The sequence below is a fragment of the Mesocricetus auratus genome, unplaced genomic scaffold (assembly GCF_017639785.1).
Source record: "Mesocricetus auratus isolate SY011 unplaced genomic scaffold, BCM_Maur_2.0 Super-Scaffold_100004, whole genome shotgun sequence".
NCBI classification, from domain to species: Eukaryota; Metazoa; Chordata; class Mammalia; order Rodentia; family Cricetidae; genus Mesocricetus; species Mesocricetus auratus.
The window spans coordinates 60,841,139-60,856,851 of record NW_024429189.1 but is presented as its reverse complement, the minus strand read 5'-3'; the positions used below and the strand labels follow the sequence as shown (position 1 = coordinate 60,856,851).

The 15,713-nt window shown below is 48.1% G+C and overlaps 1 pseudogene; it reads left to right on the top strand.

Moving 5' to 3' along the window:
- Nucleotides 1-2,858: 2,858 nt before the first annotated feature.
- On the top strand, nt 2,859-15,169 carry LOC121140285 (annotated as a pseudogene).
- The last annotated feature ends 544 nt before the right edge of the window (nt 15,170-15,713 follow it).

Below are 15,713 nucleotides of genomic sequence, written 5' to 3'. Positions count from 1 at the left end.
GCCTTGACTTGGCTCTGACTATTCCAAACAGTTTGCACTGGGCTTTTTTTTTTTGCCATGACAAGCACAAGCCTCTATGAATTCTAGCAGCCAATGTCACATACACCAGACAGGCAGAAAGTCCCCTGTTGGCTCAGGGAATGGCCTCTGGCTATTGCAATCACATTTTTTTTTCACATTCACGGCCTTAAACTTCTGATCCTCCTGCCTCCACACCTGAGTGATTGGATTACAGACATGCACCACCACACCCTGCCTATGTAATACAAGAGATCAAGCCTAGGGTAGATGATATCAACTGAGCTACTCCCCCAGTCTCTGGTAGAAAGTTTAATGACTGCAAATTTCCCCCATCCCAATCCACATACCTGTCCCCCAATTAGTGGTAATGTAGTTTTTCATTTCTTTGATCTCAACAGGCTGGAGACTCATTTCACCAGTAAAATCTGGCAAATGTGAGATTATATGGGGTTTGGAGATAAGGTTCCAAGAGACCCCTACCCTCTTAGAATATACATAAGGTCTGAAGCTGTAGCAGTCATCCTGTGACCATAAAACCTCAAGAATAATGATGATGGGGCTGGAGAGATGGCTCAGTGGTTTAGAGCTCTGGCTGCTCTTCCAGTGGTCCTGAGTTCAACTCCCAGCAAACACATGATGGCTCACAACCATCTGAAATGGGATCCGATGCCCTCTTCTGTAACTCAGGCATGCATGCAGAGAACTCGTACATAAAAATAAATAAGTGTTAAAAATAATGAGGAGAAGGAAGAGGATAACAACACAATAAGGTAAAGTCATCTGAGGAGAGAACCTGCAGCTCCAAGCAACTACTAATACTTTTGGGAACTACATAATCATCCTATTGCAGACTGTGAGGTGAAAAAAATGGCAGTTTTTTAAGAGTTTAAAATTCAGATACAGGGTTCCTAGTTCCTAGTATGGGACCCTCCTTGGACCACAGCCTCTAATCCATGGGGGAACTTGTGGGAAGCAGGTGCCATGCAGGTTCAGCAGCTCTGAGCTGTCTGAATGACAGGACCTGGAGGTAGGGAGAGAGAGAGAGAGAGAGAGAGAGAGAGAGAGAGAGAGAGAGAGAGAGAGAGAGAGAGAGAGAGAGAGACCGAGGAGAGGAGAAGAGAAGAGAGAGAGGGGAAAGAGAGAGTGAGAGAGATAAGAGGGGAGGGGGAAGAGAGAGAGAGAGAGGGAGAGAGAGAGAGACAGAGAGACAGAGAGACAGAGAGAGACAGAGAGAGAGACAGAGACCGAGGAGAGGAGAAGAGAAGAGAGAGAGGGGAAAGAGAGAGTGAGAGAGATAAGAGGGGAGGGGGAAGAGAGAGAGGAGAGCTAGAGTGAGAGAGAGCAGAGAGGGGAGAGAGGGGAGAGGGAGCGAGAGAGAGAGGAGTGGGAGAGAGAGAAAAGAGAGGGAGAGAGGGGGAGAGAGAGGCAGAGAGAGAAGCGGAGAGGAGAGAGAGTGTGTGAGAGAGAAGAGAGAAGAGAGAGAGGGGGAAAAGAGATGGGAAGAGAGAAGAGAAGAGAGGGGGAAGAGAGAGAGGAGAGAGAGGGAGAGGGAGAGAGAGGCAGAGAGAGAAGAGAGGAGAGAGTGCTCGAGAGAAACAGACACATGAGAGAAACAGGGAGAGACACACAGAAAGAGAGACAGGAAGAGATACAGATGTAGAGAAAGAGAGAGAGGTTTAGATTGGACTGGATGCCTGTGAAGCCTAGTGTCCTGTGTGCCTCTATTGAGCACAGGATTCGTTGATGCTGTGTCTCTGAACTCCTGCTCAGAGCCATCCCCTGCCCAGCACGCCCATTTTCCTTCTTCTCTGCCAGGTTTTCATCTACTGAATTAATTTCCATCACCGGAGCCCAGCACGGCAGGAAGTTCAGCGACGGCAATTTGGCGAGGGAAATGACTGTTTTCTAGCTCTGGTCTCAGCAGTGCCTGTGGGTTGGACATCAGCAAAGTGCTGTGAAATTGTCCCATTTACAAGTGTGCTCCTCCAGTGGAAAACCCCGAGCGGGTGTTTGCTGCTGTCCCGTGGTGTTAGTCTGCAGTGTTAGTTCAGAGGACTAGCCTATGGGCTCCAAGTCCTCCTGCTCCTGTATTTGAAGACTCCCCAGGGCTTCTCTCTCCCCCAGTCACTAGCTGAGCCTGAGGGTGGGTAGAATTATCCACTGTAGGAGTCTAGGAGGTAATACAGAATTGTGCACACCAAAACAGCCCAGCTCTTGGTAGCTTAAAACACCCAGGACTTCTTTGTGAATTCAATAGGAGCCTCCAAGGGTATATAGCAGGAGGGTCTGTAAGAGCTGGGGTAGACATGATCCTGGACCCTTCTCTCTCCGCATAGCCAGGGTCAGCATAGGCTCAGCATGGCCAGATTGGGAGCTAGTGAAAGCTAGTCCCTGTGAGCCTTAGCCAGACTGTGGTTCCTGCAGAGAGGAGTTGTTGAGCCCAATTGGCCCCAGAATCTAAGTGAGAAGGCAGCAGGCTGGGTCCAACAGGACAGGGAGAGCTTAGGGGTGATTTGGATGTAAGTGGAAGCAGTCCCTTGAATGAGAGGGTTACTGGGCTAAGAGATGCTGAGAAAGAGCAGAAACATGCCACCACCAGCACCTCTCTTAGGTGAGGTCACCAGCCCAGCCTCCAAAAAGACGGGATGAGTGATGCTGAGGTCCTGTTCCCCAGCAGTGAGAGGTATGAACCCTGTCTTCATTCTCTCTCTCTCTCTCTCTCTCTCTCTCTCTCTCTCTCTCTCTCTCTCTCTCTCTCTCTCTCTCTCTCTCTCAAATGTATTTATTTGTATTTTCGTGAATGGGTACTTTGCCTGTGTGTGTGAATGTCGGAGGACATGCAGTCCCTGAGGAGGCCAGAAGGGGGTGTTGGCTTCCTGGAAGTAGAGTTGCAGATGGTTGTGAGCTGTCTTGTGGGTGCTGGAAACAGAACCAGAGTCCTCTGTAAGCAACAAACCTTCCTAAGCGGGCAGAGTGGTCTCTCCAGCCCCGCCTTCTCTCTTCCCTATCTTTGCTCTGTGTCCTTCATAAACTCAGCTTTGTGACCAGTCGGAACACAATGGGTGCTGTGTAATGTTTTACTCTTCTGACTTTTGGGGAGCCCACCACCCAGCTCTCAAATAACTCACACATGAAGGCCTATTCTTAGTCAGGAATGCCTGGCCTTAGCTTAGCTTGACTTGTTTCTTGCTAGCTTTTCTTAAATTGTCCCCAACTATCTTTTTCCTCTGGGCTTTTTTCCCTTCTTACTTCTATAATCTTATTTTCACTCTTACTCCTTGGCTGGCTGGGTGGCTGAGCCCTGTCATCCTCCTCCCCTTCTTCTCTCATTGATTCTCTCTTCCTCTTTTCCCCTTCTATTTATACTGTCTGCCTGCCAGCTTTTCTCCTGCCTTGCTACTGGCCATTCAACTCTTTATTAGACGATCGGGTATTTCAGACAGGCAACGGATCACAGCTTCACAGAGCTAAATACATGTAGCATAAAAAGTCACACACCTTAAAATAATATTCCCCCACAAACAGGCCTTCTGCGGGAACTGGAGGGCCTGTCAGTAGCAGGGACAAAGGCACATGGCATGCTGTCTCCTGAAGCAGCCTGAGCAGCTCCCTAAATCTTTTAGGTTCTTAGCACCCATCCTTGGCCACACTAAACAGGGTTTCGGTCCAGGCCAGTGTGAGGTTGGGTGGGGGGTTATATAAAGATGTTTTAGCATCAATTTTAGGCCTGAGAGATGAGAGAGAAGTGACCTAAAGAAAGCGAGACACGAGTGTGAGTTTGTCGAACAGCTGCCCATGCGTGCAGTAGCACCAGGCATATACTATCCGGTGCCTCTGAAGTGACAGTTACTGAGAAGCTGTGTTCCTCGTTATCAGTAGATCAAGATTATAGAATGCCCCTGGAGATTCCTTGGGCAGGATTCCATGCTGATAAGATGAAATGGGAATGGGGTGCCACCAGGGTCTGTATTGAAAGACGGCAAAGGTTGGGCCCGAGTCAGTGTTGTTCATGTGTCTCGGTAACATTTGCTGGTCATCCATTGCAGAAACAGTTTTCGGGAAATTGGTAACTGATGAAGATGTTTCAGATAATTGGGTCATTGACAGCAGTACTACTTCTGACTGGAACGTGGGTTGGCCCCCAGACCCAAGAGCTGTCAGCTGCCTATGAAATGGTGGCATTAGCACAGTCCATAAAGCAAGACAGATTACTAGAGAAGACTTCGTTCCATTTAATTGTACACTATGTATAGATGAAAGCAATCTGAGAGATTCGAATAGAAAAAGCAGCTGAGTTAAAAACTACAAAGCTAAAATTGAGCTAATTGGGAGCTATGATCTGTAGACGGAAGTTTCTGTCTTCCCGTCCTGTAGCCATTCAGTACCAAATAAACACACAGAGGCACATATTAATTATAAACTGTTTGGTCTATTGCTCAGGCTTATTACTGACAAACTATTACAACTTAAGTTAACCTGCAATTCTAATCTGTGTTTGGCCATGTGGCTTGGTACCTTTTCTCAGTAAGGCATTCTCATCTTGTTTTCTCTATGTCTAGCCGGTGTCTCTGTCTTTGCCTTACCTCTTCCCAGAATTCTCCTAGTCTGGTATCCCTGCCTATACTTCTGCCTGGCTACTTGCCAATCAGCATTTTATTAAACCAATATGAGTGACAAATCTTTACAGGGAACAAAAGCCTTATCCCACATAATTTCCCCTTTTTTTTAATTTTCAAGACAAGAATCCTGAGTCAAATATCCTTTAACTTCTTTTCTTGACCATTATCTATTACAAATCTTACCCAACATAGTAAGCAAAGACAAACAATCATAATCCACTTTTGGGAATGTGGGCAGTTTTCTAGACTACGTCCTACTGACTGGGAACACTGGTAATCTTAGGGGACTCAAAGAAAATTTAGGATTATGGTCAAGTCCTGACTGGAATATTCTGTGAGCTGGATCATCTCAACCAGGAGGCTTGGAGCTATTCTGGGTGCAGAACCCAGAAGCACCTGCAACAGAGGTGCTCTAAAATGTAGGATCATCTGGGCCATCCATTCCCTTTGAAAAATTTTCAAGGGTCTTCCTCGATCAAAGCTTACTTTTCTTAATGCAGAATGAATCCACAGCCTCTCATTCCTGTAGAAACAAAAGCAAAACCTCAAAAGTAACATATCTTTTGACTTAAATTTTGAAGTCAAGGTATTTTCAAAATAAATAGGTTGAGTTAATCAGTAGCATTTTTAAATTTTTTGTATGTATAAATTTTATTTAAATTAGAAACAATCTTATTTTACATAGCAATCCCAGCTCTCTCTCCCTCCCATCCTCCCATGGCCCCCAACAACCCCCCAATCACAGCCCCCCTCCACTCCCCAGGGAGGGTGAGGCCTTCCATGAGGGATCATTAAAATCTGCCAAATCATTTGGGGCAGAGCCTAGGCCCTCCCCTGTGTATCTAGGCTAAGAGGGTATCCCTCCATGAGAAATGGGCTCCCGAAGTCCGTCCACGCACTAGGGATGCATCCTGGTTTCACTGCCAGAGGCTCCATAGACTGCCCAGAGCAGCTAACTGACACCCACGTTCAGGGGACCTGGTTTGGTCCTATGTTGTCAGACCAGGGTCCTTGAGTTCCCACTTGCTCAGGTCAGCTGTTTCTGTCTGTTTTCCCAACAAGGTCTTGATCCCTTTGTTTATCACTCCTCCCTCTCTGAAACTGGATTCCAGGAGTTTGTCTCAGTATCCAGCAGCATTTATAATCAAATGTCTTTTAGCATCTTTTGCTGCTTTCTCACCAAACAATTTAAAGACAGCACAATAACATACAGTATCCAGACTCTCTGTGTATTGTTCACCTTTACATGGCTTTTATTACTCTATTTCTTTTATTTTTGTTTTTTTTGAAACAGGGTTTTTCTGTGTACCTTTGGCTGTCCTAGAACTCACTCTATAGACCAGGCTGGTCTTGAAATGACAGAGATCCGCCTGCCTCTGCCTTTGGAATGCTAGGATTAAAGGCATGTGCCACCACACCCAGCTACTCTATTTCCTTTTTAAGGACTTTCTCTATCCTGTCTCTTTTCTCTCCCAAGCCTAAGTATATTTTTAAACACAATGTAGACCATTTAGAGGTTTTTCTTCATCCGAATCAGTCTTTAGTGTATATCTCTGTCTTTCTCTGACCACAAGAGTCTTTAATCTGCTGAACACCATGGCTAGGATTAAAATGGTGACTGGCTCTACCCATTCCTTGACTTCCTGAGAGTCTAGTTTCATGGTAGAGGTACTGGTGGGAGCCATGTTTATTTCCACAACTCTGCAGAGTTTCATGCTGCTGGCTGCTCATAAACACCATTTAATTGGTAGCAGGGACTCTTAAAAGAGGTTTTTGCCACTAATGTTGAATCAGGAAGCCTCTTTTAAGGGAGCTGTACCTCTGCTTGCCTCTTCAAACAGAGTCTACCCAAGAAATTGTTGCTACCAATAAGCAATGTTTGATTCTGTTCTTTTGTATTTAGAATCGCTTTTTAAACTTTTGTCAGGTTTTACATGGAAATTCTTGTCAACATTTGGGTGTCACATGTAGACAGAAATTTCTGTCCCACTAGGTCCTGCAGAGATTTAGTCCCAAATAAACACACAGAGGCTTATGATAATTATAAACTGTTTGGCTGATGGCTCAGGCTTCTTATTGCCTAGCTCTCTCTTAATTATTAACCCATTTCTATTAATCTGTGTATCTCCACATGGTCTTGACTTACCGGTGATGCCTGGGTCTCTTGCTCCCATGGGAGCTATATGGATTCTCCCTAACTCCACCTACTACCTTTCTCTATCTCTGTTTGGATTTCCAGCCTGGCTAAATCTGGGTTGTCCATTGGCCAAAACAGCTTCATTCATCAACCAATAAGAGAAACATATATTCACAGCATACAGAAAGACATCCCCCATCAATGATCCACAGAAACAACTCATTATTGAAGATCCCTATTATGACAATGACTCCAACTTGGCCCTGGTGTGCCACCAGCGCCTCAGGTGCTGCAAGGCTTCCTGGAGAAGATTCACTAGATGGTCCTGCTCACCATCATTGAGCAGAGCCATGCCCAAGGGTGGTGGCAGTCCTAGCCCTATGCCCCACCTGTCTTTTCAGCTGATTTACTGTGTATCTTTAAAATAACTGTAGGTTGAATTTAGGTATATGTTCAGAAGGATAAAAATATCTGAGTAAGACAGTTTGAGGTATGGCTAAGTATTCTTAGACTAATTGAAATTCTCACCTTGCCCCAATTACAAAATAGTGGAACAAGTAAATATGGAACAAAATAAAACCCAATTAACTAAGAGTGACCTACAATGTCCAGGTCAGTCTCTGATGGCAGCCAGCCGGCTGGTCTGGTCTGACTAGCGTGTGTGCATAGCCAGCACCCAATGGTGCCATTTGCTTCCCTTATACCTTTCAGTCCTAGACCCCTGTGATAATAACCCCATCCATACCAGCCTTCCATTTAACATTGAAAGAGTTTAAATTCAGACACACTGAGTGCATTTAAATATTTGAGAGAGAGGAGAAGCTGGATGTGAAAATGCAGGCCTGCAATTCCAGCAGGCCGTCCCAGTCTATACAGTGAAGATGGGGGCAAAGATTGATGAAATTAACATTTTTACTCTTACTTGGTTTTTGTCTAATGTTTTTTAGTTTGGTCCTATTTGTGCCACTTTGCCTCTTTTAAAAAAAGAAAAGGTGTGCTTAAATGTTTGTGGTGTTCTTTCATCAGCATTTAAAAAGTTACAGGCAACCATACGTGATTTTAGTGCATTTTCAGGAACATGACCTCAAATTCATATGGCTATATGTCAGAAAAGAATGTAAGTCAAACTGGGAAGTTAACAAATATAACTGAAATAGGGAAAAAAAAGATGAAACCAGGAGCTGCAGGTTGTACAAGGCAGGTTAGACATGCCCTTCTACTGTAAGGGAGACTTCTGATGAGAGTTTTGGAAAACTGGAGGTTTCCAACTGGGAAGGGGGAAAAGGTTGTGCACCCTCAGACCTTAAGCAGGGCTCAGTGTGTTCCTGTTGGAAACAGTGCTATAGAAAAGGAATCTTACCTCTCTGTTAGCATCTTCCAAGCCTTGAGGGTGTTAAAATTCTTGACTTTCATCTGGAAAAGGCTTCAATCAGACAATTGCAATTTCCCTGTTCCCACAATTTCTCTTTTTATTCCATCTCAGGCTGAGCCAGTGATAGTAGTAGGAGCATTCTGCAGCCTAGAGGAGCAGCCTCAACCTGCTCTACAGGAGAACTGTAGGGGTGTGATTGTGTGTGTGTGTGTGTGTGTGTGTGTGTGTGTGTGTGTGTGCCTTCTTCTATTGTACTTCACCTTGTTTCTGAGGCAAGATCTCTCGCTGAACCTGGAAATCATCTTTTTAGCTAGGCTGGCTGACTAATGAGTCCCAGGGATCCCTCTGCCTACCAGGAATTAGATTACATGAACCAAATTGCAACTTCCTTTTCATGTAGACGTTGGGATCCAATCTCGGGTCCTCTCTCTTGCACAGCAAACACTCTACTGACTGAGCCAACACCCTCCCCACCCCTACCCCTCAGCCCAGGCATCACTCCTCTGCAAATGCTTCACCTTAGCTGGCTCTGCCCTGGAGCTGGCAGTTGCTCATTAAGCTAGGAAAGCTACAATGCCCTCTTGCCACGTACATGCTTCCTCTTACCCTGGAGCCGGCAGCCCAAGACACTGACTCATGCCTTCTCTCCAGAGCAGGCAAGAGAGGGAACAGAGTCTCTCCAGGCAGTGAGGCCAGACTTAGGGAAACCCGCATCTGGCAGAGGCAGTCTGTCCATCTGGGACAGGTGGGGCCTGCCAGATCCTACAGCAAGTGCCTCAAAGAGGGTCCTCTCCTGAGCGAGGGTTTCCTATGCAAGCGAATTCAGGAAGCGCCCCTCTGAAGAGTCAAGCCTAGAAGTGCAGAGTGAGGGCAGGGGGCCAAACTCAACGGGAACAGTGCTTCCCTGGCACACGCAAAGCCTGGGTTCCATTCTCAGCACCACATTGACTGGCCATGGTGACACAAGTGTGTATCCCAGGACTGAGGAGCAGCAGTTCAAGGTCATCCTCAGCCACAATGAGTTTGAAACTAATCTGGGCTCCAAGAGACCCTTTCTTCAATACTACTACTCTAAAGAAAGATAGCAAAATCCCAGGGTGAAGAGGCCTTGACCTTATTTAATCTGGCATTTTGTTTAACCATTGTCTTCTGTATGACAGCCAGGTCCACCTTGGGGAAGACTATCATGTATGAGACCCTTGCTTATTCCTGGACATGTGAGCAACAGGAGAGAATGGAGCAAGGTATGCAGAATGGTCCTGGATCCCAGAGGCCTCAGGGGGATTCGTCTGACATTATGGATAGCTCCTTCTGTGAAATCAAAGCCTGTCCCAAGCTATTCTGGAGCCTTTCACCAGTAGGAAGGAAGGTGCGGAGCCATAGCTCAACCTATGAGCACTGAAAACAGTTCTGCTGTAGACTGTAGGTCTGTGACATCCTGACTCACACCGTGAAGCCTTGCAGTGTATTGGCACTCAGGGATAGGGCCTTAGGGAGGTGATGGGGTTGGATGAGTTACATGGGAGAGGCATTCTGGGATTGGTGTTCCTATAAGAAGAGGAAGGGAGCCACCCAGATTTATTCTGTCCTCCTGCCTCTATCTGTATCTCTTTTTGATGCATTTTATTTGTTTGTGTGTTCATGTATGCACATTGTATGTGTATGTGTGGGTGTTAGAGGTCAGTGTCTAGTGTCGTCCTCAGTCACTGTAGTTGATTTTTTTTTTACTCCTTTGCTCTTTGACTGTTTGGGGAGACCAGCTCCCAAATAAATACACAGAGGCTTATTCTTTCTTATGAATGCCTGGCCTTTGCTTGGCTATAGCCAGTTTTCTTATCTTAAATTATCTTGTCTATCTCTTGCCTCTGGGCTTTTATCTTTCTCTATTTCTGTATACCTTTCTTTACTTCTTTCTCCGTGGCTTGCTGTGTAGCTGGGTAGCTGCCCCCCTGGAATCTTCATCCCCCCTCTTTCTCTCACTCCTCCATCTCCCAGATTTCTCCTTCTATTTATTTTCATTACCTGCCAGCCCCACCCATCCTTTCTCCTGCCTTGCCATTGGCAGTTCAGCTCTTTACTAGGTGTTTTAGACAGACAAAGTAATACAGACAAAGCTTCACAGAGTTAAACAAATGCAACATAAAAGAATGCAACACATTTTTGTATCTTTAAACAAATGTTCTACAGCATAAGCATATGCAACACATGGTTAATACTATTCTGCAACAACTCTCCATCTGGTTTTTTGAGAAAGGTCTCTCATTGAACCTGGAATTCAGTTGCTCAAGAGTGGGGACTTAACTGAACCTAACCCAGGTCCAGCAGTGTGTGATGGGCATAGGGCTGGAGGTCTGGGAACTGGAGCATCTTCTGAGTAGAGCTTGGGGAAGCTGTTTACCCCATCAGAGAGGTTTACTCCGGGATAGAAACTCCTCATACACTTCCAGGTCATAAGTGATGTGACTGGATGTGGCCAGGTACTCCAGCAGCAAGGCAGGTTGCTGCAGCATGAAAGCAGTCCAAAACCCACAGAGTCACCCACCCTGAGGTTGCAGCTGGAGGGTGAAGTTGTGATGAATAGGGTTTCAGGTGGGGCCAAGGCCACCTGACTCTGGAAGCTACTTCAGGCTTTGAGTGACATCCAAGCTTAGTATGGAATGAAGGATGTCTAGTGGGGAGGCCAAGGGTTCTGGGTTCCCCAACTTTAGAAGTACTGTGATCACTCCAGAACTGGGGAGTGTTCATGTAATGGCTCTCCCACCCATGACAAGCCAGAGTTTGCACAGTCTGGCTGGCCTCTGCCACTCACCCTGGTGAAAACCAGCTGGCTTAGCATCCTCCTGGCCTGCCTCCACCTCCTCCCCAGCATCTAGATGGTGCCCCTAACCTGAAAATCATATCCTTCCCCTTGCGAGTTGACTCTTGCAAGGTGTTTTTCTGTCACACCCTAAGTCTTCTTCATGCCGGTCAAGGCGCCAAGTGTCCTCATCCTCCGTGACAGTCACATGCTGTGTCTTGCTTTTCTCCTGTTTCTCCAGGTCAACCCACCCTCTCGCTGTTTCCTTCTCCAGCAAACCAGTCCCACTAGCACCCCGGGGCCCTTGAACATGCTAGCCTGCTGTTCCTCTGCCTGGAGTAGTCTTTCTCCGCATTCCTCCCAGGGAGCACTTCCTTACACGTGTCCTCGCTGACTCTTATTAAGCAGCACCCTGCCTCTCTCTAGACCCAACCCCTCCCCGTTTCCACTGATCCCAAAGTGCCCACCTGTTGCCACCTGTCAGCCTCCAGCAGTGCTGTCTGAACGTGCTCTGGGACCACAGTCACCAGCCACCTACTGCCACTGAGCCCTTGACATGGGGTCACTGTGACGGAGAACCTGGATTTTTAAGTTTTTCTTCATTTTGTAGGTTTGAGACATGAACCTCCATACATAGCTGGTGGTTTTCGTGGTAATGGTCAGCTATTGTAGTTCCTTCCCCAGAGGATACCAGAGATACTAGGGAAAAGCCACTGTGCCCATGACTATAAGCTACGTAGCTGGAAGTGTTTTCTGGCACACAGTAGGTGCTGGAAAAGGACTCATGATGAGTAATTACCATCACCCAATTATATTCATACCCCCCTTCCTCCTTCTCAGCAAGTCCCCAGTGACTGAGCTCCCTCTGCCCCATTCCCGCTCTGCTTCCTGGTGACTAGCATCAAGGGCTCAGCCTGGTGTGTGTGACAGCGGAGGCAGCAGAGGTGACAGAGCTGCTGCCTCTGCTGGAGAGACTGGGATCCCCAGGGCATTTGAGTCACAGACTGAGAGTCCCAAATTGCTCTGTAGCAGCAAATGGAGCAAAACCAAAGACAATCCAGGCGCCTGCAGGCCGTTAGGGCTTTAAACTAGAATGTTTCCTGGTGTTCCGTGGGTTAGCCCTGAGAAACTGAGGTTCAAGGAAGTCCAACTGGAGGCTTGTGGTGGGGGAGCAGGGACTGCCTCCCAGTGACAGTCAGGGACAGTGAGCAGGAAACATTATCTTTAAACAGACCAGGTAAGAAAGGGCCCTGAGGCGACGGATTCCGTCAAACAGCAAACATACTAAACCAGAATGCCAGGTCAAAGATGACCTTCAAACAGGCTGTGGTTTCCTAGCTAAAGTGTACAGAGGCCAAGACACACTTGTTTGTTTGTTTGGTTGTTTGGTTTTTGAGTGAGTGGTGGAGCTTATGGGGATGAGGATGAGGGATCAGTTAGTTGATGGAACATTTGCCTATCATACACAAAACCCTGGGTTCAATCCCTAGCTCTATATAAACTGTACGTGGTGGTACATGACCATAATCACAGTTATTGAGAGATAGAGGCAGGGGGATCAGGAGGAGTTCAAGGTCATCCTTGGCTACATAGGGAGTCTGAGGTCAGCCTGGGCTACATGAGACACTGTCTCAAAACAAACAAATAGGCAAAAAGTGACCATTGTGTCTTCAATATAAGGCTGTCAGGTTCACAGTGTCAATCAGATCCAGGCAGCCATGACAACTCAGGCCAGGTCTGACACCACCCAGAATCCCTCACAGTGAGCCCATTGCTTCTTGATGGAGTTCAAGCCACCTTCCAGGTTTCCCAGCATTCTGCTACTCCAGAAGCCACCCAGATTCCTGCTCCCATACCCTCACTCGAACTGTGCCCGAGGCTGGAGCACGTCTCCTCAGCGGCATCCTGGGCTGGATGTTCACTCTCCGAGAGGCAGTGCCCACCTCCACCCTGGTTTCCATGCCTCCCAGAGGAGTTATTTTGTGATGTCAGGGTTTCTCCTCCGTCGTATGCAGACTTCATTTTACATCGTTCCCAAAGCCCAGAGTCTGCGATGACTCAGCATTATGCCAGAGTCCAGCACCAGCCCTGCCCTGGTAGGCATTGGGTGAGCTATATGAGTGAATGAGAGTTAGACCAGAAGAGGCAGAGCTGGAGGCACCCTGCAGTCACTCCCATTGCCCCGAGAAACACAGATGACTGTCCAGCCTGCAGACAGTCCAGGAGCCCCTGGGCATGGTGCAGACAAGGCGGGGAGGCTAACAGCAGAGTAACCGCAACTGTTCATTACGGATAATGTCCTCTTGCTCACGTTGCTGACCTTAATGTCCTTCCCAGCTCTGCCCCTGTGTGAAGTTCTTCCTGCCCCCGACCCCAGTAGACTGCCACTGTGTGTAGCCATGACAGCCATGCTACCCCAGATGGCCTAGGTTTTGGCAGGCAGGAGGAGAAAACCAGTAAGTAACCAAAGGCACACCCAGCCACTAGCTCCCAGGAACTCCTATAGTGCAGCAGGGGAGGGATGGGGTGTCAGCTGGCAGGTGCAGCACCACCAGAATGTGTCTCTGGCACCTAAGCAGGGACCAGATTTCACCCAGCATCCTGGGCGGTTGGCAATGTGTGTGAAAAGGAACCAGGAGGTGAGAATCAGTGCATTTTGTGGAGGATGGAGGTTGGGGAGGGGGTGAGCCAGGCTGGGTGCAGCTGTGTTCTAGAAGAGCTGGCTGTGGCCCTTGCTCCAGCCACCTGGAGGACTCCTGGTGCTCCCACTTCCCAGAAATCTATTCTTCCATCTGAGAGCACCATCCCGGACTCCATTCTCAGGTCCCTGGCCCCAGCCCAGCCCACTCTCTGAGTGCAGAGCCTGGCTAGCCACTGGGTAGTCAGCCAGTTAGTCCTGAGCCTTTGGCTGGGATCCTTGGGAAAGAGGGGGACACTCTCAAACTGGGGGAGGAAGTCCTGGCGAACAGACTTTGTTTTAGAAAAAGGCCAGAGGAGTTGAGCATGGAGGCTCACAGCCTCAATTCTGGCACTTGGTAGTCTAAGTCAGAAAGGATGGAAAACAGGAGAGACCAGAACAGAGTCAAGAAAGCAGAACTGGGTGTGCACCTGTCGGGTAAGCACAGCACTCAGGAGGTAGAAGCAGGGGTGGTCCAGGAGTTCAAGACCAGCCTCACCTATATAGTGAGTTGGAGACAAGGCTATGAGACCCTGTCTCAAATTAGAAAAAGGGGTACAGGCAGAACAAGAAAGAAGAGAAAGGAAAGAACGGACCCAAATGACCTAGGCTGAGTGTCTGCATTCACAGCTGCTGGAGCTAAAAGCCCAGCTAACATAAGCAGAGTTTCGGTGGCTTGAGACCCAGAGAACCGATTAATTCTCTTTAGTCCCACTAAGTCAGACAAGCCTGGTACAAACCTCAGGACACATGTGACATGTCCCACTCTAGATAGTTGCTAAGGCGACAGCCTCGCCCAGGAAAGCCCCACCCCCACAGCTTTCCATTCATCTCTCCCTCTACCCTGTAATTATACCCGCTACCTATAAGCACCCCAGGTTGCTCCCTCCTGCTCCCCCCCTGTAGCCTTTGTGATGGACTCCTGCTGGGGCAGAACTATGGCTCCATTTTTGTGTGTGATTTAAGCTGTCGCTGCACTGCTCGCAGGGCAGGCTGGGAGGACCTCCTTTCTGATGCCAGAGTTTCCACCTCCAACCAGCAGGTGCCAGGGCCAGGCTGAGTCCCATCACTTTCAGTCCAGAGGACTTTCCAGCTCTGCACCGCTGCCTGGGCTTTGTTAACCGACCATGATCTTTCTCAACCTTTTGCTTCAATGGTTCGAGGGAAAACTGTCCGGATAAAGCAAATGCATCCCTTGGTCACCCCTTGTGGCTTCCATTTCAGGTCCTCTTCCTGTTGCCCTTGGGCGAATTCCCCTCTGAGCTCTTTTTCACTGTGCTAAAGCCACTTAGCACGAAATTTGCCACTTTAAGCGTCCGTAAGTGTCCGGCTCTGCGGCGGTAAGTGCACTCGCCTTGCCTTGCAGCCCACGGTGCCATCAACTCCAGAGCCCTTGTCCTCTCGCACAGCACAAACAAAGCCATTTGACAATGCCCCTTTCTCCTCCCACAGCCCCAGAGCTTTCCCCTTCGGGCCTCCATCTCTATGTACTTGGCGGCCCTTGTTCCTCACAGAAGAGGAATGTCGCAGCGGTTGTTCCTCTTAAGGGAGTGTTCTCAAGACCTCAAGTCTATTGGTATCATTCCGCACATCAGAATCTGTTCCTTTTCAAGGCTGAACGATATTCCACTGTCCACATGCCACTGTATCCTGTAAGGGAAGGTTGGAGTTGACTTCCACAGCAACTTGAGCCACTAGTACCTGGGTCCTGTGCAACCCAAGCCTCCTGCACTCCAGTGTTTTGCTGTGAGGGAGGGTAAGTTCATGTTAAACCCTGCATCTGCTCAGTCCTCTTCCCAAACAACTGCCTGCCAGGGAGAAGAAGGGAAGATGGTTCAGTGGTCAAAGGGATTACTGGAATTTGCATCCCCAGAACCCACACATATGTAGAAACATGCGCGCGCGCGCGCAGACACACCACACACACAGACACACACACTATGAAAAGAGAAAGGCAATCGAAGGGCCAGCCTAGGCTCAGTGCTGCTGAATCTCTCTGTTAGTTTTCCCCTTGAATCCTTCCACCAGCTGCTGAGAGCCTGGAGCTGAGCTGGGAGCCCATACTAGGTCCCCAGCTGTCCTCAGCACTG